The 24,701-nt window shown below is 41.4% G+C and overlaps 1 pseudogene; it reads right to left on the reverse strand.

Moving 5' to 3' along the window:
• Window positions 1-8,101: 8,101 nt before the first annotated feature.
• Window positions 8,102-24,701, reverse strand: part of Tuba1a-ps6 (tubulin, alpha 1A, pseudogene 6) — a 62,644-nt pseudogene continuing 46,044 nt past the window's right edge.

Here is a 24,701-nt window from a genome sequence, read left to right on the forward strand (position 1 = left end):
GGATTCTGGGAATGAGAGTGCTCAAGTTAACCACAGAACCATTTCTCCAGAGGTTGTCCAAATCTCTCAATTCATAATATCCGCAGTAATCATTAAAGGGCTCCAAAGCATAAAATCCAGTTCCTATCCATAAGAGGTACTAAAAATCCACTGTAGAGATGAATGCAGACTATCCTTCTCCCTAGTTGCCTTGAGGGAAGACAAAATATTTATAATTATGTGAGTCCCAATATGAGGACTAAAAAGAGAAGAAAAACAGAAACTAATGATCCTTAAAGGAGATTCAATAGGCTATTGTGGGAGTAGTAAGAAGAAACAGAAAACCCAGCGTCTGAAACCAAGACTCTGCCTGTGCTGTGTAACCCTGGGAGCATACTGGACCAGGCCGGAGGTCAGAATTACAAGAAGATTCACTCCAGGAAGACCAGAGTAACAGGAAGACCAGAGAACCCTTCTGACTCATGTTCATGGCTGCAAGCCCGTACATCAACCAACTGACATTCCATTTTGCTTTCTAATGTCTGTTTATATTACCTTGGGTCATGTTGTGATTCCAAGGCCTTTTATAAAGAAGTATATAACATTTACAGAGGGACACACTGGAATTAATGTAAGCTAATGTTTTCAGAAATAGTATTAAGGACACTGAAAAGGTGTTTGGTACACAGTACATGGTACTTCGTGGGTTTGTTTGTTGAAGGGTTGATAGTTGCTTGCAATTATTAATATTCACTTTTTGCACATTTTTCACTTGGTAAACATTAAGAATTAGAAATGAAGGACCCTCCAAAATGAGTCATTTATTAAAGGCTTGGTACCTAATGCTTCAAGTTCAGAGGCAGAATTTTGGGGAAGTGGATCACAAAAGCTCTGAGTTCACTGGTGGATCAGTAAGTAGGTTAATGACTTCATCATTTGTTGGCGTTAGTGGCAGAAACTGAGAGGCGGAGGCTTGTTAGAGGAAAGGAGTGACTAAGATATGTCTCAAATATTGTAACTGCTGCTTACCAACTCTCGTGAGCTCTGTTTCTGCTGACTCTGAACACCTGGTGTAAATGTAATCATTCAGGGTTTGTCATTTTGTGACTGTATTGTGTCACTTTGAACATATTCTGGATTCATCTGTGCTGTAGCTATGTCAGGATATTTTCCCATTTTAAAAAGGAATATCATTTTAGTGAATGCATATGCTCCACTCTGCATATTAGTTCATCTATTGATGGATGAGGGATGCTTCTGCATTTTAATTATTGTGAATACTCCACTGTAATGTAAACATAGAAATATTTCCTTGGAAGTCTACTTTTAATGTTTTAATTAAAGTAAAATTACTTTCCCCTCTAAACCCTCCCCTTTATCCCACCCCTTCTCAAATTCATGGCCTCTTCTCAGTTATTATTGTTACACACACAATATATATTTAATTTCTATGTCTATAAATATATAAATAAAACATATGGGTCACATTTGCTTGTATGTATGTGATTTCAGGACTGATTTTCTGATACTAGATAACCAATTAAGGGACTGACCCTTGAGGATGACTAATGGATGACTAATTTCCTCTCTGTGTCTCTGTCTCTGTCTCTCTGTTTCTCCTCTCTCTTCCTCTCTCTCTCTCTCTCTCTCTCTCTCTCTCTCTCTCTCTCTCGTCTCTCTCTCTGAAGTCCTTAGTTGCTTACATTTCTTTGTCTAGGGGTAGAGCCCCATAAAGAATCTCCCTTCTATGTTAGTGTATCTATTGATACTGTCAGTAGCTGTTCAGGTCTTATTTTGGCAACCATATTGTTGAGATCATGGATATGGCTTCTTCGTTATTTCTAGGAGACACACTTCATAGCAAGTATCTTAGTCCTCTGGCTCTTATAATCATTCACCCCCATCTTCCGCCAAGTTCCATGGGCCATATATGCTGTGGTTGTTTTATAGATTTAGCCTATGGAGCAAGGTAGCACATGATCAGGTGTTCTCTGCATTTTGACCAGTGGTAGCTTTCTGTAATGCTCTCCCTCTGCTGCAAAGATAATCTTCTTGGGTAAAGTGTGAGAGATACTCTTACTTATGGGTGTAAGAATACATATTATTTAGAACGATATTAGGAATGATGCTGGTCTAGTAAAATGGCAGTACGAGATTCTCTCCTTAGGTCCATGGCCTCACTAGTTGGGTACTTTTCAAGGTTTCTAGTACCAGACATAACTTCCTTCCTGCTGCATGGGTAAGTCCAGCTAGATAACTGCTGGTTGCTACCAAGATATGCATGCCACCATTGCAGCTTCTGGTGTATCTCACCAGTTGGTCTTCACTGTGGTTGATAGGTATCCCAGCTGAGTAGAACTGTTGATTTCATTGCTTCCCTGCCAACTCGCATAGCAGCTTCCAATGCTCTAGGCATCAGTCCTTTGGAAGGACACTTTCAGGTTATATTCAGCTCAAATCCTTTTTTGAATCCTATGTATAAAGTATATGGTGTCATCAGAAAGAGGGACTTACTTTTAACTACTGAGAAACAACCAAGGGCAACATAAATAGCCTATTCAGTTTTGTAAGTTTCTTGAATTCCCCATATATATTGAGAGAATAACCCAGACCCAGAAAGACAAACATTTGAGTGTTTTCTCCTCATGCATGGTTGCTAGCTCTAAATCTTCAAATGTGTGACTTGACTCTAGAGTAACCTAAAAGGCCCAGAAAGTAAAAAGGGAGCATGGTGGGATGAGGAAGGAGGAAGTACTAGAGAAGAAATTAGCAGGATGCAGATGTTATGCAGGGGTTGGGGGAAAGAGACAGGCAGGGCTTTAACTGAAATGGGGGAAGGGAGGTCAATACAGAAGGAGAGGGAGGAAAAAAGAACAAATAATCCTAAAGATTTGAAAGGAATAATAAGGAATTATATTATTTTATATGTCCCTAAAATTATATGCAGCAATATAGTTGTATTGTACAACACACACATGCACATATGCACAGACACATGTACACACACAGAAATACACACACACACACACACACACACACACACACACACACACACACGTTTTAACTGAAGTGACACCACTGATAGAGCCATAGACCATCTAACCAAAGTCCATCTCCAGTTACGGGAAATCTCTTAAGTTGTTGGTCTGGTGCTAGTATTTGCAGTTCACAGACACAGCATAGGGATTTCAACTTCTTCAGGTCTTCGACAATACTTGCAAATTAAAATATCTCAGTAGTCATCCCCCTGAATGTGAGGGGGATCTCATGGTAGCTTTGATTGTCATTTCCACAGTGATTAGTCATGTCAAGTGTCTTTACATCCTGTTACCCTTTGTATAGGAAACTATCTCTTTAAATACTTTGTCCACTTTTGAATCTGGTTACGGTGTTTTTGATGATGGTGTAAAGAGTTCTCTCTTATCTTTCTTAGATGCTAATTCCTTAAAGATAAATATGATTTGCAAGTATTTCCTTCCATTCTGTGGGTTGACCTTTTCTCTGGTTTTGGTATATATATATATATATCTCCAATGTCTCAGTCCTTTCCTTTGGTGTATGAGAAGTCATTGCTAAATCCATTGTATGTAATGTTAGGTAGTATTTTCAGTGTTCTTCATTTTCACAGAAAGAAAAATTACCTTTTCCCAGCTCTCCTAGAACCCTCACTTGGAAGAACTTGCCGCTCAATGACCCTGGCACCCTTTCTGACCTCCTAGGAGGTGCTTATCCCTGAATTCTCCTCTAATTCACTGGTGCACAGATCAGTCTTTCTGCTACCATCATACTATTTTGATTACTGTCCCTTGTTAAGAATTTGGGGAACCAGGAAGTAGGAGCCCTCTTTCTAGCTTTGTTCTTTTAAAAATCATGTTGCCAAGCTGGGTTCTTTTAAGGTTCCACATACATTTTATAGAGTAAGTTTCTGAAAAATGTCAATGGTTTTTTGATAAAAATTACATTAAGTCCGTGAAGCTGGATATGTTTTAATCTCTATATGTAGTTCCAATTTCTTTCAGAAGTAGTTTATAGTGTTCATGGTATAAGTTTAATCTCTCTTTAGTTAGTTTAATTTCTACTTTGTTCTTGTTGGTATTGCTATAAATGGGATTTGTGTCTTGGCTCTCTTTTCAGGTTGTTCATTTTTACTATGCAGTAATATCACTAATATTTTGTGCTTCGTTTGTATCTTATGAATTTATGAATTTCTTGTATCCTAATGAGTGCGAAGCTACCTACCATATTAAATTTGGACACAGAGCATGTTACTCTGCTTTCAATTTTGATGCTTTTTTAATCCTTTTCTTGCCCAGCCACTCTGGGGTAAGATCTCGGGTATTAACCTGATGTGACTGTCCTGACGATGTGCTGTGAAGTCAGCTACGTTGCCTTTTTCCTGACAGGCTCTTGTCTGTCCCCATGGTGCATGGTGCTCACTGTGAGTTTTTCAGGTTTCCATTTGTCTTGGGGAACTATATTCATTCTTTAGTACGAAGATTACTTTTTTGAAAAATAATGCCATACTTCAACACATGACAGTGATATTTAAGTCGTGGAACTTGTTCACAGCTCTGCTGTTTCCCGTGTTTCAGATGATTTTGAGCAAAAATGCCCTACATCTGTTTCTGGCTAGTTGGGAAAGCCCTCACGAAGTGGCATTTGTATGTGATTTAAAATCTGCAGTATGCTTCTCTATTCACGCCGTACTTTAATGTGTGAAGAGAATAAGACTTTTCAATGGCACTTGGGAAAAGGAAGCAGAAATCGTTTCCCTGATTTCACAGCATTTTCCTCGGATAGTTTATTTCTTTTATTTGCCCCATATTCTGTGGAAGGCTTTTGTAGAGGATGATTTATTTATCCTAGTTTGATTTACTCTGAACACTCTTCTCTCTTTTCAGTTTAAAGACATTTCAACTCACTGCCCAGACTCTCATGTGTGTCCAATAGACAGACATCTGCAGATCAAACCACAAGGCTGTGACATTGAAGCTTTGGCAAGAACCCGTTGCTATAGTTTGAATCTGGAGTAGCTATCAAAGGCCCACATGTTAAGGTTTCATCCCGTGGTGTTATCCTTGGAAGGTGGTGCTCTTCAGAACCTGCTACCTATTGGGAAGTACTTAAATTATGGAAGTATGCCTTTGATGGAGAATATGGGACCCATTGTCTTACTCTTTTGCTTTTTGGTTTAAGATAGAAATGGTTTTACTGTACCATGCTGTGCCACTTTCCGAGCTATTTGTTTCTTTGTGAGTCAAGCTCTCTTTCAGCTGGGTACCAAGGACATTAGGTCAAGAAAGCTTGTTATGGTGGCTGCTACAGTGACGATAAAATTAACCCTCTGTCCTAGTTAGCGTTACCTATCAATTTGACACAGCCTATTTTTGTGGGAAAGGAGACTCTCAATGGAAGAATTGGATTGGTCTGTAGTCCAGTCTCTAGGGAAACTGTGTTAATTTTTAATTGATGGGAGAACATCCCGCCCACTGTGAGTGGCATCACTCCTCGGAGGAGGTAGTTCTGGACTTCTCAAGAAAGCTAAGCATAGACTATGTGCAGCATCAAGCTGAGTTCTCCCTGATTTCTCCCCTGGCTATGAGTGAGTTCTTTGGTAAGGGGTAAATACTGTGTGAAGTAGATACTAGGCCTGCCTTCAAATTACTGATTGAGTTCCTGTCCCAACTTTACTCAAGATGGACTGTCATCTAAAAGCTGAATTAAACCCATTCCTCTTCTGAGTGGCTTCCAGCTATGGTGTTTGTCCAGTAACAGAATGAAAGCAGAACATTCCCTCTATCTCAATGCCAATTGGTTCAGGAGTCCATAAGGTTCTCATATCATTTAAATAGAAAGTGAAACTAACAAAGACTTTGTGACTTCCTAGTATTAAAGCAACCTGAATTGGAAAAGCTCAGGAATGGATGAAGCAGAAGGAGACTACCTGTGGGAAGTTGGCAGGAACTGTGTTACAAGGGCCACAAGAACACTTCTATATTGTTTCCCAAAGTTTCTTTTTACTCTTTTGCCAGAAGTATGGTAAATAATATTTCATAATACTAATAGCCAAATAGGTAACAACATAGGGAGAGGGAAAGAAAGAATGTAAAATGTTCATAGTAGAAACAATACACTTCAGCATATACTTCTGTTGAGACAGTTCACCAATTAGTAAAAAGGAAAAGTTCATTTATAAGGATAATCTAATCTCAACTTTAGCCATTGGATATTAAATAGTGATTTTGAAGATTAACTGAAAAGTCATTAATAATACTTTCCTGTGACTGTATCGCAGTATCAGATAAGTTAAATACTGTGGTCTCTGGACTAGAATGTTTTCCCATATTTTTTGTTCCTTCTTTTCTCTGTGACAAAGTGGCTGTTGAATACAAAATTCAAAGCACTTACCACTGTTATCTAATATTTGTCCTTGTCACACTTCCAAAATCTTGTCAGTATTACTCAATAATTTTAATTTTTTAAAAAATTATTCAAGTAATAGAGAATTAAATGTGGTGTATGAATCAGAGTTTTCTAGAAAAGAACTTATAAGATGGATATACACATATACATGCACACATGTGAACACATGTGCAGGTGTTTGCACACACACACAGGGATTTATTAGAATGGCTTTATAGGCTGTGGTCCAGCTAGTTCAACAATGTCTGACTACTAATGAATGGTCCAAGAATCTAGTAGTTGTTCAGGTCACAAGACTGGATGTCTCTGCTGATCTTCAGTATACACCAGAATCACAAAGAACTGGGTTGCAATGCCTTGAAAGGGTAGACTTGCCAGCAAGAGTGTGAACGAGCTGACAGAAAACAAGCTTCCTTCTTCCATCTACTTTATATAGGCCACCAACAGAAAGGTGGCTGTGATTAAAAGATTAAAATCTCCCCACCTCAAATGATCCACATTAAAAGGGGGTCTTCCCATTGCAAATGATTATTAAGAAAATAATCTCTCACAGGCGCATCCAGCCACTTGGGTTTTAGTTAATTCCAGAAGTAGTGAAGTTGACAACTAAGAACAGCCATTACAACTCGCCCCACTTATTGTCATCTCGACACACAATTACATCTTCTTATGCTATGCTTAATTTCCAAGTGAAAACAATAACCACATTATAATTACACCTAACATGATATAACCATCACATGCACAATGGCAAACACATTATATTTGTCTAGGTAATAATCACACCTAACACTATATTGTACCTTGTACAACCTCAGGCACATTATGAATTTTAGAATAGGTGGCAATGTCCCTTGAGAAACTATCTTAGTTAGGGTAATGATTGCTATAATGAGACACCATGACTGAAAACAACTTGGGGAGGAAAGGTGTGATAATTTTGTTTTGTTTTTTGTCTTGGGTTTTGGGTTTGTTTTTTTTTTTTTTTTTTGGTTTGGTTTGTTTCTTTGTTCATTTGTTTGTTTGTTTTTGGTTTACATTTTCACATTCACTGTTCATCACTGAAGGAAGTAAGGACAGAAACTCAAATAGAGCAGGAGCCTGGAGGCAGGAGTTGTTGTAGAAGCCATGGAGGAGTGCTGCTTATTGGCTTGCTTCTCATGGCTTGCTCAGCCTGCTATCTTATAGAAACCATGACCACCAGCCAAGGAATGGCACCACCCACAATGGACTAAGCCCTCCCCCATTAATCACTAGTTAAGAAAATGCCCTATAGACTTGTCTACAATCTGATCTTTTAACACCATTCTCTCTGTCTCTGTCTCTGTCTCTCTGTCTCTGTCTCTCTGTCTCTCTGTCTTTCTCTCTCTCTCTTTCTGTGTGTGTCTGTCTCTCTGTCTCTCTCTGTCTCTCTGTCTCTCTGTCTCTCTCTCTCCCCTCTCCTTTCCTTTCCTCTCCCCCTCCCTCTTTCCCTCCATCCCTCCCTTCCTTTATTTTTAAGACAGGAAATATTTTGTTTAAAATCCATCAGTGAAATGGATGGCTGGGGTCTTTGAAAAATCATTCATATTTAAGGCATAAGTCAGTAACTGTATGAAAGTACATATTGCCAAATACAAATTTACTGATCAGACTATAGTTTTCTATGTTGGAACAGAATAAACCTTACTGTGAAAGCAGTACATTTGTAACATTTAATTTAGTATTCCTCTCCTTCCTCACCCTTTCTTTCAACAGAATCCACACCAACCTCCTCATAATTCTTCTCTAGGGAAGCTATGTCCTTACAGGCCTTAGAGAACTCCCCCTCCTCCATGCCCTCATCCACATACCAGTGCACAAAGGCATGCTTGGCATACATCACATCAAGCTTGTGATCTAGATGAGTCCAGACCTCAGCAATGGCTATGGTGTTGCTCAGCATGCACACAGCTCTCTGGTTCTTCGACAGGTTGCTACCAGGTATCACAGTGGGTGGCTGGTAATGCCAAACCTGAAACCAGTGGAGTACCAGTCCACAAACTGAATGGTATGCTTGGTCTTGATGGTGGCAATGACAACATTGACATCTTTGGGAACCATATCACTATGGTATAACAGGCAGCAATCCATGTTTTTACCATGTCACATTTCACCATATGGTTGGCTGGCTCAAAGCAGGTACTGGTGATCTCTGCTACAGAGTGCTGCTCATGGTAGGCTTTCTCAGTAGAGATGACAAGGGTATATGTGGCACAGGGAAGTGCATTTGAGGGTAGTGTACAAGATTAGTCTGGAATTCTGTCAGATCAACATCCAGGGCCCATCAAATCCGAGGGAAGCAGTGAAGGAAGGCACAATTTGACCTATCAACCTGTTTAGGTTAGTGTAGATTGGCTATTCAATGTCAAGGTTTCTGTGACATATGTCCTAGATGGCCTCATTGTCTACCATGAAGGCAAAATCAGAGTGCTCAAGGGTGGTGTGGGTGCTGAGGATGGAATTGTAGGGCTCAACCACAGTAGTGGAAACCTGGGGGGCTAGGTAAATGGAGAATTCCAGCTTGGACTTCTTTCCATAATCAACAGAGAGCCCCTCCATTAGGAGGGATGTGAACCTAGAACCAGTTCCCCTGCAAAGCTGAGGAAAACCAAGAAACTGAAGACATGTGTACCAGTCAGCCAGTTTTCAAATTCTGTTCAAGACAAGGTCTATGACCATGTAGTGGTCAAAGAGTAGTTACCATAGGCACAATTATTGGCAGCATCTTCCTGCCTTCCTTCCAGCTCAGGGTGGAAAAGCTGACAGCAGATACCAGTACAAACTTCATCAATAACTGTAGGTTCCAGACCTATGAACATTGCCTGTGGTAAATGCTTGGAAGCGCCTGTCTCACTGAAGAAAGTGTTGAAGGAGTTAGATCCTCTCCCACTTGTCTTGTCACTTGACTTCTGGCTATCAGGCTGGCCAACAGGTATTCTAGGCAATAGAGCTCCCAGCAGGCATTGCTGATCTGACACCAGGCTGGCCAACAGGATGAAGGGACACTCAAGCATGGTTGCTGCTTTGTGGTTGCCAGGCAGATGGTGGAGGCAATGAGGAGGTGTTATTTCTTACAGTGTGATTTTTAGGTGGTCGATGTAATTCTTAATTGAGTTTCCCACCTCCCAGATGACTTTAGCTCATGTCAAGTTGACATAAAAAAAATACAGTGACATTAATTTAGTATCTCAAACTTAAATATGATTACCACTGATAAAGTCTCCTAATTAATGTTACATTACATGATAAAGAAATTGAGGAAAAAACACAAATATCTGTACAAACACATTTTTAATAAAACATGACAGAAACATGTCAGTTATAATCCTCATATCTGCCGCTAATCACATGATCTTATCCGGTATTTATAACCACCTTCCTCTAATACCTATTCGGTATTTCCTTCGCTCTTTGCAAGCACCTCAGCAAGTCTTGGCTCTTTTCCTGGAGGAGTGACCCATGCCTTCATCCCTAATGGGTTTTTGCTCTTTGTCATCCTGCCTGAATTAGGCTATTGGTCATTCTGCGTGGATTAAGCTGTTATAGTTTCCTATTGACTTTAATCACAGAACGTTCTAAGACTAAGAGATGTTCTAAAGGTTCTCCTGTACTACAGACCTAATCTTCCTTGTAGGAGAAGCAATCCAATTTCCCACTTGGGAATCTGGATCAATCAGTTCTCTTAGCATTGTTATTCCTGTCTTAGCCTTTTGGCTTAAGGTTATCAGAAACCCAAAGTAGCGAAGGGGAAGTCTGAGCTTCGAGTTCAATGGACTACTTATTGTATCTCCTTGCTAAGAGTGCTTCCCACTTTGGAACCCAAACTTCTAAGCCAGAAGAAGTTATAGTCACAGGGACAGTTAGCAAAAATGTTCCTAGTAAGTCCCTAGGGGTCATGGTGAGTGGAATCATTTCATTTTATACCCCTTCTTTCCTGGACCCATCAATCTCAGCTAGAAAGAAACTATACCATGTATTGGATACTAATCCATATACCTCCTTTTGTAGAACCCTGTCCCAGCCCTTGAGGCTGCTACCACCTAATTGGCACTATAACTGTATTTTTAAAAGGCCATTCTACCTTTTATTGGACCAGCTGCTTCAAGATAGTGAGCAACACTGCAGGATCAGTGGATTCCATAATTGTGTACCCACTGTCTCACTTCTTTGGCTTTAAAGTGATCTTCTTGTTCAGTGCAATACTGTGTAGAATACCATGACAGCAGGTATGGCATTCTGTAAGTCCACTGATGGTGGTTTTTGAAGAAGCATCATATGAGAGACAGGCAAATCCATAACCAGAATAAATATCTACTCCAGTAAGGACGAAGAGGTAAGAAATAGGCACAGTGCTATCAGCCTCCCACCAGGTCACTGACTGATGAACCTGAGGAATGGTGCTCTATCTGGGGCTCAGTGGGAGGAGAGGACCTTGGTCAATGCCCCAGTGTAGGGGAATGCCAGGGTAGGGAAGCAGGAGGAAGAGAGTGGGGGTGGAGGAGCACTGTCATAGAAACAGGGTTCACCCCCCTCCCTGCCTCTATATCGGGTTTCTGGAGGGGAAACTGGGAAAGGGAATAACGCTTGAAATGTAAATTAAAAAAATATCCAATAAAAGAAAAGAAAAAACTAGGTCTTTGTATTTCTTAATTAATTCATTAAGAGAACTTCCCTCACAGGTGCACCCAGCTGTCTGGATTTTAGTTAATTCCAGATGTAGTCAAACTGATAGCCACGCATAGCCCTCACAGGTGGCTGACAACAGAGAACGAGAATAGTAAGACGAGACTGAGCGAAGTCTCTCATTTAAAGCCATTTCTGTGTTCTCCTCTAGGAAGTTTAAGTCCAATGACAAACTGAAAACCACGTCCTAAAAAACCTAAGGGCTGGAGAGATGGCTCAGTGGTTAAGAGTACAGGCTGCTCTTACAGAAGACCTAGGTTCAGTTCCCAGCACCCACATGGTGGCTCACAGTCTTAAAAATAGAAAACTAGGCATATTCTCAGGTGATTGGTGGTGGGAGTAAACCCAGAAGATATTTATGACTTCTAAATCCATGTGACTTCATGTCTTAGCTGTCACTTGTGCTGCAATAGAATGAATACTTCCAATATTGGATTTGCTTCTGTGATGTTAGGAAAGAAAGTAATTTTTAAAATGTCTTTGCACTGTTGAGAATCAAACCGGGGACTTTATGCTTCCTTTATGCTTAAGTGCTCTACCACTCTTCCCTTGGCCACAAAGAATTCCTTTTATTAATGCCATTATTCTTGATGGATAAACAGGCAGTCAACAGTCTGATCAAATTTCACATCATATAATCTCATCCTAGGCACACTGGACTTTAAAATCAAAACAAAACAAAAATACCAAATGAACTGAAAATTAATTTAACAAGTAGAAGTCATTTGACCAAACCTTTGTTGTCCCCTGAATGTCATTCAATCAGCAATACTCATGGGTGGTGTACACCTTATTCTAGAAGACAGGCAGGAGTAGACTGAGTCCCACCTTCTTGACACTTATAGGTTAGCTGGGATATCCAGGAACATCCAGGGTGGCACACGGACACAGAAAATCAGCCACTAATTGGGATGAGCAGATGGGATTAGGAGGGGTCATCACAATGTCTATAATATATAAGGGCAAGGCAGTTGGACCAGGTGTGAATCTATGCGTGATGCCATCTCAGTTATTTTTCTGTTGCGATGACAAAGCACCATCACCATGGAAGCTTAAGGAAGTTGGAGTTGAAGGTAAGAGTTGATCACGATGGGATGAAGCCATCACACCATTATGAGGAGCAGGAAGCTTAGCGCACACATCTTTCACAGCATACCTGGAGCAGTAGAGCACACTGGAAGACTAGGCTGCACCTCCTAAAGTTCCCTGAACAGCACCAACTGTGGACCAGGCGTTTAAATATAGGAGCCTATGAGCATCATTCGTCATCTAAATCATCACTAACGTTGTCTGCGAATTACAGCTACTGCTGAGAGGGAATAAGACAGGAGGACTCAGATGGCATTTGCATTGAAAGCTTTGGTGTGACTGAAGAAGGATTTTGAGCTAGAAAATGATCCACTCACGCACCATGTAGACACCAGTGCAGAGAGATAGTTGGAGACAGTTTGGTTTGGATAAACGAAACAGTGTTTCAGGTAAGCAATTCTAGATCCCCAAGAAAGGAAGGAGGAGGGAGGAGAAAACATTCTAATTTAGGAAAGTATTTGAAAGTCAAGGTAACAGGCTTAACAGGCTATGAGTCCGGGAAATCAGGGAAGGAAGGGGATAGAATCCAAATGATCAGTTTGTGTGTGTGTGTGTGTGTGTGTGTGTGTGTGTGTGTGTGAGAGAGAGAGAGAGAGAGAGAGAGAGAGAGAGAGAGAGAGAGAGAGCTATCTTGGTGAGACACTGGGTCAGAGGAAGTATTTTAGTTTCCTTTTCCGCTTTTCCCTCCATAGTTTCATGTATATAGTTGAAAATACAGTTAAAAGGTAAGGGAGTCTATTGAGATCTTAGACCTCCTTCAGGAGTCACTGAGTAAGTAGTCATTACCTCTAAAGAAGCCTGAGCTCAGACTTTAAGCCTGGAATTGGAAGTAGACTGTTCTGTCCCTGTTTCCATTAGACATGGATCAAAGCCAGGTGCTAAAGCCTCTGGCCCCAGACACCCAAATGACTGAACTCTGCTTGCCTCTGGGGCTGGACTCTGCTCAAATGCATGTGCCAACACAACACAAGGTGTAGCCATCAGAGAGGAGGGAGCCTCAAATGAGAAAATACCTCCTGTAGCGCATTTTCTTAATTAGTGATTGATGGGAAAGGGTCCAGCCCATTGTGGGTTCTACAGAAAGCAGCCTGAGCAAGTCCTGAGGAGCAAAGCAGTAAGCAGCACCCCTCTATAGCCTCTATATCATTTCCTGCCTGCCCTGCTTGACTTCTTGCCCTCACTGCTTTTCATTAAAAGCAGTGAATGAAATAAACTCTTTTCTTCCCAGGTTGCTTTCAGTCATGGCATTCTATCACAGTAGAAGTAATCTAACTAGGACAGACGTACTTACTCTACAGGAGTAAGACCTGGAACAACAAGTTTCTATCAAATTAAAACAATTAGGATGTGAAAGCATGGCGGGTAGAATTCTATTCTTTCTCCCCAAATTAGTGTCCCACACATACTTAAAGGTGAGCATAATAAATGTTTCAGGAGGTGATCAGTGAAGATTTATAACTTCACTGAAGAAAGAAAAAGGGGTGGGAAACAGAGGGGAAGGAATATTAGCTCTTCTGTAGTCAGAGGTAGAAACAGAGGGCAGTGTCAGTAGCATGACCCTTTCTACACTGTCACCCTCAACACTGCACATAATGACTGTGAGGCTCTAAATAACCAAAAATAAATGTAAGCAGGAAAACCTATGCTACACACACACACACACACACACAGAGAGAGAGAGAGAGAGAGAGAGAGAGAGAGAGAGATTGATTCAGGATTCACCAGACCTTTCAAATGTTGAATGGGGGAAGACCTGGGGGCAAAGTTTCATGACTGAGAAATGAAGTGGTTGGAGATGGGATATACATGGATGAGAAAGTGTCACAGAGGAAGAGGCAGCAAGCTGCACAAAATGTAGCAAACACATCACATCAAGTGGTACATTTCAGAATTGCTCATTATCTTTGCAAGCAGACACCATGGGTACCTGGTCCAGCATCAGTGGGAAACTGAGAGCCGGAGAAAAGGGAAGACCTGTGTGCATAGAAGGAAGTAGCTAAGGTGCATGGGTTAGTGGGAATGGACAAGGGGAAGAATGGAAGCTCTCAGGAAGCCAGGAGAAACCAGAGCTCCAGGTGAGCCTCAAACACACCAGCATCTTATTTGCCTTGGAGCCTTTCCATCTCCCTGGCTTCATGCTTCTAACTCTTCACCTGCCACCTGGACTCAATGCGTCACGTTCCTGCAGAGCATTCCAAGAACCCTTAACCCAAAAGTAAGTTCTCTCCATAGTATTTACCACTGTTGAGCGATATATATTTATCTCAGTAGCATTTATCTAACCCTTGTCTCTCTTATTAGGTATACCCACATAGGGCCAGGAATCATGGCTTATTTGATCATTATCGTATTCCTAACATGGTACCAGGCATCGCTGAGGTTCCTTGATCTACTCCTTAGTTCTACACACTAAGAGATAACCAACATTTATTTCTATAACACAGGAACAAATGTATTCTGGTGACCTCTTCAGTGAGAAAAGTAAAGTTTTAAGACTGTAGAAATTGAATATTACTATGATAATTATCAAAAGACATAGAGAATGAAAAAATGATGGATGCTTAAATCAAGAATCTTTCTTTGACTTTTTCACAAGCGGTCCTGGACTGGACTGCAAGGGGCTTGCGGGAGAAGGGTAGTTGCCAAACAGTGCATGTACCACCGTCATCCTTGTCACAGAATTTCGTGTCTAGTGAGGACTTCAAGTGACAGAGAACAAGCAGATGCAAAATAAAAAATGTATTTCCCTGTAGGAGTGGGAGTGTTGGGACATTTTTCCATCCCAACTTTCTCAAAGGTTTTGCCTTAATAGCCCAAGAATCTGAGATGCTCCATTCACAATCCCAGAATGCATTTGGCTTTGACATGTGCCATCAGTTCATGCCTCAGGAACCAGGCATGATTATGATTTATAACTCATAATTAATAATAAGCATTTATATTTCAAAGATTAAAATAAGTAGTCAATTAAGAAGTGATCAGTCAATGTGTAGTTTTGCTTTTGATAGTGTTGATGAAGGAGATGAAGCCACCTCTCCTACTATGCTCCAAACACCCTCCTTCTTGCTGTTTTTCATGTTTCTATGCCAGAGGCTGCCACACTCTGTAGATCCCTTCTGTAAAGTTGCTGAACCTTGAGTCATGATTTCTGCTGTCCTTTAGTCTTGCCCTCAGGTGGTGTGTGGTTTTTTACTTAAGGGATCTTTCCTATCTACGCTCATTTTCATCCCCAGTTTACTGGTAGGTGAAGTTTAGTGAGCTCAGGGTAATGACAAAAGGGAGAGACAAGAGCTGACTACCTCTGCCTTAACAAGAATATTGAAATGTTGCTACACTGGTCATTAAAGATGAGAAAGTCCTCAGAAGAAAGTAAGTATATTGTAACAGCAGCCTACAAAGTCAAGGATCTTCTGAGAAAAACATGATAGCCTTCTTTTTATTTGCATTACTGAGCCTCTCTAGGACCTTGGGCACTTCCTTGTTCCCTAGGGTAAGTATGATATAGCAGAAGCTTCTGAATATCTACGGACTATGATCTCCAGGAGCTTGCTAGAGTGTGTCCCTCTCCCCTTGTGTTTGAGAAGTCAGTATAGTGGGGGGACTGATGGAATTAGGGATGGCATGGGACAAAGAACACCAGTTATGGCTGCCTATACTAGTACTACACATAAAAGATATTTTTGTTCAGTTTGAGATACCCCTTCAATATGACATCATAAATGAGTATATTATTAGCCCAGATCCCCCTTTTTCCTTCTATCAATGCTTCTTTCCTCTATACCTTCATAGAACTCCTCAAGTGTTCAACATGGGTCAAGAGATACAATTTCAAAGAGTTTAAGCATCACTGTCACCACAGTTATGATGTGGGCCCTGTGCCATTGCTAGATCTTAGAGATGGGTTCCACAGTTTTACCTGTAAGGTAATTCAAATTGAAGAAGGCTATCTCTTGATACAAATTGCCCAATTTATAGAGTTTCGGCAATGAATACTAAAACTTCGTTGTTACTTCTGATACACAGTGTTCCTGAACCAGTTCTCCACTTCCCTGAGCTAGATGTTTTAATTTGGGGAAAGCAGGTGAAATTTAAATATTAGCATATGATCGAATTTTTATGCACAATCCTCCAGAACCTCTTACTTTGATAACAAGCAATTAATTTGTGCATGAAGCACAGAGGTACTTTTGGTGCTATGTTGAGAAGTTTATATTAGATAAGCCGTCTGGCTACTACACAGCAGGTACAACTGAAAAGCCCATGGGCAGAACACTACCCGAGTTTATTTCTTACATAATCTGTATCCCGTATTAGCAAGTGGTACCAACTAAAATTAGCTAATCATCCCAGCACTGGTTTCTTTCACCCCATGGCTTTGGCAGTTTTGAAACAAATTTTCCACCAATGCTACAAATGGGAAAAAGGAATAAAGTATTGAATACATTTACAGGTCCAATTTGGCAGTGGCTTACGGTAATAACATGGCCAGGATTTAGTCACATGCAAGAAAGCTGAGACACTGTGCTTGGAGGGAAGAGATAGGGCTGTGCTCATCATTAGACCCTCTTTTCTGCATTTGTCTTCTCCCTTTCGATACCTTCTCTCTGATCCTTCACAAAAAAATGTATTTCCTTTTTAAACCTCTAAATGTAAGCTGACCAGTGGAGCTCAATGTGGGGGATTTAAAAAAGAATATGATGAACATAGTGGAGCACGTGTCTCTTTTATATGTTGAGGCATCTTTTGGGTATATGCCCAAGAGTGGTATAGCTGGATCCTCAGGCAGTTCAATGTCCAATTTTCTGAGGAACCTCCAGACTGATTTCCAGAATGGTTTTACCAGTCTGCAATCCCACCAACAATGGAGGAGTGTTCCTCTTTCTCCACATCCTCGCCAGCATCTGCTGTCACCTGAGTTTTTGATCTTAGCCATTCTCACTGCTGTGAGGTGAAATCTCAGGGTTGTTTTGATTTGCATTTCCCTTATGACTAAAGATGTTGAACATTTCTTTAGGTGTTTCTCAGCCATTCGGCATTCCTCAGCTGTGAATTCTTTGTTTAGCTCTGAACCCCATTTTTTAATAGGGTTATTTGTTTCCCTGCGGTCTAACTTCTTGAGTTCTTTGTATATTTTGGATATAAGGCCTCTATCTGTTGTAGGATTGGTAAAGATCTTTTCCCAATCTGTTGGTTGCCGTTTTGTCCTAACCACAGTGTCCTTTGCCTTACAGAAGCTTTGCAGTTTTATGAGATCCCATTTGTCGATTCTTGATCTTAGAGCGTAAGCCATTGGTGTTTTGTTCAGGAGTTTTTTTCCAGTGCCCATGTGTTCCAGATGCTTCCCTAGTTTTTCTTCTATTAGTTTGAATGTGTCTGGTTTGATGTGGAGGTCCTTGATCCACTTGGACTCAAGCTTTGTACAGGGTGATAAGCATGGATCGATCTGCATTCTTCTACATGTTGACCTCCAGTTGAACCAGGACCATTTGCTGAAAATGCTATCTTTTTTCCATTGGATGGTTTTGGCTCCTTTGTCAAAAATCAAGTGACCAAAGGTGTGTGGGTTCATTTCTGGGTCTTCAATTCTATTCCATTGGTCTATCTGTCTGTCTCTGTACCAATACCATGCAGTTTTTATCACTATTGCTCTGTAATACTGCTTGAGTTCAGGGATAGTGATTGCCCCTGAAGTCCTTTTATTGTTGAGGATAGCTTTAGCTATCCTGGGTTTTTTGTTATTCCAGATGAATTTGCAAATTGTTCTGTCTAACTCTTTGAAGAATTGGATTGGTATTTTGATGGGGATTGCATTGAATCTGTAGATCGCTTTCGGTAAAATGGCCATTTTTACTATATTAATCCTGCCAATCCATGAGCATGGGAGATCTTTCCATCTTCTGAGGTCTTAATAGCCAGAAACTGGAAAGAACCCGGATGCCCTTCAACAGAGGAATGGATACAGAAAATGTGGTACATCTACACAATGGAATATTACTCAGCTATCAAAAACAACAAGTTTATGAAATTCGTAGGCAAATGGTTGGAACTGGAAAATATCATCCTGAGTGAGCTAACTCAATCACAGAAAGACATACGTGCTATGCACTCATTGATAAGTGGCTATTAGCCCAAATGCTTGAATTACCCTAGATCCCTAGAACAAACGAAACTCAAGACGGATGATCAAAATGTGAAGGCTTCACTCCTTCTTTGAAAAAGAATACCCTTGGCAGGGAAGGGAGAGGCAAAGATTAAAACAGAGACTGAAGGAACACCCATTCAGAGCCTGCCCCACATGTGGCCCATACATATACAGCCACCCAATTAGACAAGATGGATGAAGCAAAGCAGTGCCGACTGACAGGAGCCGGATGTAGATCACTCCTGAGAGACACAGCCAGAATACAGCAAATACAGAGGCGAATGCCAGCAGCAAACCACTGAACTGAGAATAGGACCCCCGTTGAAGGAATCAGAGAAAGAACTGGAAGAGCTTGAAGGGGCTCGAGACCCCATATGTACAACAATGCCAAGCAACCAGAGCTTCCAGGGACTAAGCCACTACCTAAAGACTATACATGGACTGACCCTGGACTCTGACCTCATAGGTAGCAAGGAATATCCTAGTAAGAGCACCAATGGAAGGGGAAGCCCTGTGTCCTGCTAAGACTGAACCCCCAGTGAACTAGACTGTGGGGGGGAGGGCGGCAATGGGGGATGGGTTGGGAGGGGAGCACCCATAAGGAAGGGGAGGGGGGAGGGGGATGTTTGCCCGGAAACTGGGAAAGGGAATAACACTCGAAATGTATATAAGAAATACTCAAGTTAATAAAAAAAAAAGAATATGAAAATATACATCCCCTCATGTTCTATGAATTTGCTTCATAATCATGTATTTTAAAAGGTGTGATTCAAATGTTGGCAAATATTAGTAGATCTCAGTTGATATGTAAAAATTGATGATAAAATATGCTAGATTTTTTTTATTAACTTGAGTATTTCTTATATACATTTCGAGTGTTATTCCCTTTCCCGGTTTCCGGGCAAACATCCCCCTCCCCCCTCCCCTTCCTTATGGGTGTTCCCCTCCCAACCCTCCCCCCATTGCCGCCCTCCCCCCAACAGTCTAGTTCACTGGGGGTTCAGTCTTAGCAGGACACAGGGCTTCCCCTTCCACTGGTGCTCTTTCTAGGATATTCATTGCTACCTATGAGGTCAGAGTCCAGGGTCAGTCCATGTATAGTCTTTGGGTAGTGGCTTAGTCCCTGGAAGCTCTGGTTGCTTGGCATTGTTGTACATATGGGGTCTCGAGCCCCTTCAAGCTCTTCCAGTTCTTTCTCTGATTCCTTCAACGGGGGTCCTATTCTCAGTTCAGTGGTTTGCTGCTGGCATTCGCCTCTGTATTTGCTGTATTCTGGCTGTGTCTCTCAGGAGCGATCTACATCCGGCTCCTGTCAGTCGGCACTGCTTTGCTTCATCCATCTTGTCTAATTGGGTGGCTGTATATGTATGGGCCACATGTGGGGCAGGCTCTGAATGGGTGTTCCTTCAGTCTCTGTTTTAATCTTTGCCTCTCTCTTCCCTGCCAAGGGTATTCTTGTGAAAAGCTCTCAGGGAGAACTTTCCCTCGGGATGGAGACCCTCCAACTCAATGACCAGACCGAGTCCACAGGATGCAATCAGCAAGAGGATTTGGTTTATTGTCGGGATACACAGGCACAGGCACCTGTGGGCGCTTCAGTCACCCGGGGGACTGGCGCGCCCCACGGAACCAAGGATGGGCTTTTTATAGGATTCTGGGGAGCAGAAGCAAGCATACAGAAGCAGATGCATGGTTACAGGGATATAATTGGTGGATTCTAATGTGGCAAGGGTTCAGCCCGGGGCAAGTTTCCTAGCTACCTTCCTGGAACATAACGACTGACTCAGCCCCCCACCAGGGTGTGGGACCTCTCCCGGGGCTTTTCTCATTGTCAGGTGCTCAACCGCAGTCGTCCTGTTGCCGGGCCTTCAACCATGCACATCCTGCTTGGCAGCCGCTGTGTACTCAGTGTTCTAACCTTTCCCTGAACCAGTCATCTTAAGTACAGCCTTGCAAAATGGCGTTACTGCTGCTAAGCTGGGGTCTTTCACTTGTTCCCCTTTTAAAGAAGGAGTGAAGCATTCACATTTTGATCATCCATCTTGAGTTTCATTTGTTCTAGGCATCTAGGGTAATTCAAGCATTTGGGCTAATAGCCACTTATCAATGAGTGCATACCATGTATGTCTTTCTGTGATTGGGTTAGCTCACTCAGGATGATATTTTCCAGTTCCAACCATTTGCCTACAAATTTCATAAACTTGTTGTTTTTGATAGCTGAGTAATATTCCATTGTGTAGATGTACCACATTTTCTGTATCCATTCCTCTGTTGAAGGGCATCTGGGTTCTTTCCAGCTTCTGGCTATTATAAATAAGGCTGCGATGAACATAGTGGAGCACGTGTCTTTTTTATATGTTGAGGCATCTTTTGGGTATATGCCCAAGAGAGATATAGCTGGATCCTCAGGCAGTTCAATGTCCAATTTTCTGAGGAACCTAGATTTAAAAGTAATCCAAATTGTATGCTTCATAAGAAGACTAGGAAAGAGAACGTCAAAATATTCACATCTTGATTCTTGGACCCTTTGCTTTGCTCTTGGTCTGTATAACATGAATCACAACATTCTTTTCAGACATACACATGTCTGATGGTGATTTTCAGAGGGATGTGCTATCAGCTTGGTCTCAGTGGCCATTCTCATTTAAACTCTGTCTACATTCTAAGCAGTGCTACTGAGCAGTCACAGAGAGAGTGCGTTCAAGTGAAAATGCATCAGAAATCAGCATCAGCAACAGGAGAGCCGCTAAGAAGCATCAGAAGTAGAGAATGCTGTGAATGAAGAACAGACGGAAAATGAGACCATGTGATTAGGAGTCCCAAACCATTGGTATAAGCATTTGCTCGCCGGTGCTGACCCTTTTATTATACTTTAGATTGCATTATTCTGAATCGTGAACTGCAATGAGCTGGGAGTTGTGTAGGAAGGCACTTTTGGTGCCCATTTTATACATTTAGGAATGCAGTGCTCTGGGTTGAAGCCCTCTCACCTCCAAGTTCCATCATGCCACGCTGTGTGGTCCATTGAGAAATATACTTGGCAAACTATTAAGATGATTTATTTTTTAAAAAATTAAAAAGAGGATGTTTACGCTGCTCCATTCTATAATGAATACAATGAGCTAAATAGAAAATATATGCTATGAGAGTTCTACTCTCTAGGAACGTGTGCCTGGCATATAATCAGCTGTCCCATTACTTCACAATCCAAGGTGACACTTCCTTGTGATCTCCTTATACTGTTAATTCAAGCTTTAAATTCATGGCATTTCTGGTTCCTATTTTCTTTTACTAACAATGTATGGATGTATTTGCTCTTCTATCTGTCTGTCTATGTATCTGTCTGTCTGCCTATGTATCTGTCTGCCTGTCTATCTTCCTGAATCTTCAATTAAGTTTAGGAATTAAAAATGACAATGAAAGTTAATAGACAGAAAAACAGAAGCTGGGTAGTTATAGGGATATGAGTCATTTATTAACTTTGTCCCTCACCAAAGCAACACCAAAATCACTGTGTTCTAGGCCCCATTGTAGGCCTGGAAGGTGGAGGAGGAGGAGATGCAGGAGCAGGAGGCTGAAGAGAAGGAAGCAGAAAGGAAGAGGAGGAAGAGGAGGGAGAGGGGGGAGGGGGAGGAGGAGGAGAAGGAGGAGGAAGAGGAAGAGGAGAAGGAGGGGAAAACAATTAAAGTTCCTTAGAGAAGACAACACTATAAAAGTTACAAAAGGAGATTCTAGCAAGATGTATCTAGCTTTCTCTATGAAAGAATTCAAATGCAATTTGTTCCAAGAGAAGGTGAAAGGCCTAACATTCTCCAGAAACCATAAGCCTGCTGGGTGGACTGCTCTGGAGAATGCCACTGTCCTTAGCCCTGGGTGTCAGCTACTCCTGTCTTGGATCCTGCCCTTGTTGGGGTAAATGTCAGTCTAGCAAAAGAACAGTAGGCCCAAAGTGTCTACCAATTTGAGTCCATGACTCTGTGCACCAGGTTTCCTACATCTACTTGTTCAGGGAACTTTCAAGCTGTGACCAATGTCTTTGTTGACTTCCACCACTGATAGCTCTATAAGAGTGGGAAGGGGCAGCATTCTCAAGCCTAAAGTGAGAACAGGTTCTGCTTGCAGAAGATTGGGAATGTACTCTGACATCACTGAATGGTGTCTGCAATCTTCAAATATCACTACTGTCACAGATGGGAAACAGGCAGACAAAAAGGAAATAGGAACTCACTGGGTCCAGAGCCTATGACTCTGTTTCCTACATGGCTCACTGAGAAGTCTAAATTCCTTAACTGGCCCCTAATGTCTAAGCCTCTAAGAAATGCTATTTGTTCCTTTAGAAAACATAAGCATATTTGATGGCTGATATCTGCTTAAGTTTCTAGCTGACTATAAAAAACATTCCATTCTTGCCAAGGATCCATAATTGAAAAGTTAGGGCTTATCAGTTTCAATGGGGATGGATTTCATGTTCTGGGATGCATCAAATTATGAGGATCTCTGAGCTATCTTTCTAGCTCCAAGATTCTCTCAAGTGAACTAATAGTTTTTGCATATGGGTAGTCTGCTGGAAGCTTGCTTTAGGAATCCCATGTGTCTGCCTTTTGAACACTGGAATGGTGACCAAGCTACCACTCCTGCTGGGTTGCCGGGGTTCTTGGAATCAGAACTCCTGCCCTTTCAATTGTCTGGCATACACGTTATCCACCAAGCCATCTTCCTAACCTAACAGCCATTTTTAATAGGACACACATGATTAGGTTGGCATTTATAAAAGACAGTTCCAGACAATGAATTGGGTAGAAACTTGACTGGCATCTGGAGAGACAGAAACAGTCTGAAGGTCGTAGAAACAGCAGAGAAAGGACTTTATAAAAAGGTGTAGAAAACACAGAACCCGGACTCGAGGTAGTATTGAAGCAATGCTTTGTTGTTGGTTTTTGGGTTTCTGTTTTGTTTTGTTTTGTTTTGTTTTGTTTTGTTTTTGGCAGATCCAGTGTTTTATCACTATGACAAATGCCTGAGAGAAAACAGTTTACATGAGAAGAGATTTTTATTCAAGCTCATGTTTCAAGAGGTTCCAATCTGTGGTTGGCTGTATGCATTGCTTATAGACCTGTAGTAGGCAAAGCCCGCTGAACCTGGTGAAACAGCAGAGAAAGTCAAAGCTCACTTCATAGCAGGTAGGAGTATGGAAGGAGGAAAGAGGAGAGGAGAGGGAAAGGAAGGAAGGGGATGGAGAGGAAGGGAAGGAATTTAAGGCATTCCTTTGGTGATGTACGTCCTCCAACCAGGCCCTTCTAATAGCTCATACAATGGATTAACCCATTGACGAAATCAGTACCATTAGAACCTCAATAGATATAAGACCACATCTTCAATACAAATGCCCTTTGGGGAGTACTGAATGGTCAACCATTAACACTGAGTTAAGATGTAGATTAACAGCTTTGGAAATGAGGACTTAGAGAAATAGGAATTCCTTGGAGGACTTGAGAGGGGCACAGTCCATTGATGATGCTACTGATAGTGACTGGGAAGTAAAGAGAAGCTTTAGAGAAAGCTGGTGTCCTTATGGTGCCCTGTGATGGAGCAGGTAGCAAGACATCCAGGTACACGTATGCAACAGATACTGGGAAGAGAAGCCAGAACTATACCCTAACCTTCACGGATACCCCAACTCCCTAAACTATACATGTGGTGTAGCATGTGAATGTTGTCAACATTTCACACAATGTGAATTAGTGTCCTAGTTTACTTTCTTTTGCTGTGTTAATACCATGACCAAAAGCAACTTTAATAGGAAAGGGTTTATTTGGCTTACACTTACAGGCTACTGTTCATCATTGAGGGGAAGACAAGGTAGGAACTGAAGTAAAAATCATGGAAAGTGCTACAGACTGGCTAGCTCACCGCTTTACTACTGTTTTGCTTTCTTATACAGCTTTAACTCACTGGCCTATGGAGAGTACCACCCACAGGGGACTAGGCTCTTCTGCATCAATTATGTACTACAGAAAGGACACAGGCCAATCAAGTCCAAGCAGTTCTTCAGTTGAGGTTTTCTCTGTCCATACTGGTCAAAATGACAATAAAAAACTAACCAGGACAATGACTAACACTAATCATGCCTTTAACTAAATGGGATAAATGGTTTTCTTAATTCAAGATTTGAAGCAATTTACCCCTAATTCTCTATCTGAGATCATTCTGTGGTCTCACATCAGATAAGGCTTCCAGGTAATTAGATTCACCATCTGAAAGAATCACATTAAATAAGGGATGGATTTGCATGTTCGTTCTTTGATGTAGCTCATTTGTATAGCCAGGCATTTTCAACACAGATTCTCCCTTCTGGCCAGTGTCT

This window comes from Rattus norvegicus, chromosome 17 (assembly GCF_036323735.1).
Source record: "Rattus norvegicus strain BN/NHsdMcwi chromosome 17, GRCr8, whole genome shotgun sequence".
In the NCBI taxonomy this organism is placed as follows: domain Eukaryota; kingdom Metazoa; phylum Chordata; class Mammalia; order Rodentia; family Muridae; genus Rattus; species Rattus norvegicus.